Source organism: Etheostoma spectabile, chromosome 2 (assembly GCF_008692095.1).
Source record: "Etheostoma spectabile isolate EspeVRDwgs_2016 chromosome 2, UIUC_Espe_1.0, whole genome shotgun sequence".
Classification (NCBI taxonomy): Eukaryota; Metazoa; Chordata; class Actinopteri; order Perciformes; family Percidae; genus Etheostoma; species Etheostoma spectabile.
In genome coordinates this window covers 25,335,113-25,335,467 of record NC_045734.1, presented here as the reverse complement: position 1 = coordinate 25,335,467, position 355 = coordinate 25,335,113, and the positions used below count along the sequence as shown (strand labels likewise).

The 355-nt window shown below is 33.5% G+C and overlaps 1 pseudogene; it reads left to right on the top strand.

Moving 5' to 3' along the window:
- The window catches only part of LOC116701933 (olfactory receptor 8G1-like), a 20,955-nt pseudogene extending 20,740 nt beyond the window's left edge, over positions 1-215 (top strand).
- The last annotated feature ends 140 nt before the right edge of the window (positions 216-355 follow it).

Genomic DNA, 355 nt, shown 5'->3' with positions numbered 1-355 from the left:
CCCACCTGTTGGTTTTAATCAGTTTCTCCATTTTGAGTGTTTATGATGTCAGTATAGCTCGAGTAGAATCCAATTTTCCTGAGATTGCACGCTTAATAATGATGTTACAAATAATTTTTTATCATCCTCTGTTTAACCCACTCATATACGGGCTCAAAATGAAAGAAATTTCTAAACACCTCAAAAGATTGTTCTGTTCAGCCGAAGTGATTTGATGTAATAACACTGATTACTAATGTACAGGCACTTCTTCTGAAATAACCATGCTGAGATGTGAAATGTTGAAAGGTACAGTAAATACACAATATAGAGTATATACACAATACTGAGTATTTACTGTTAAAGAGACTGTTTG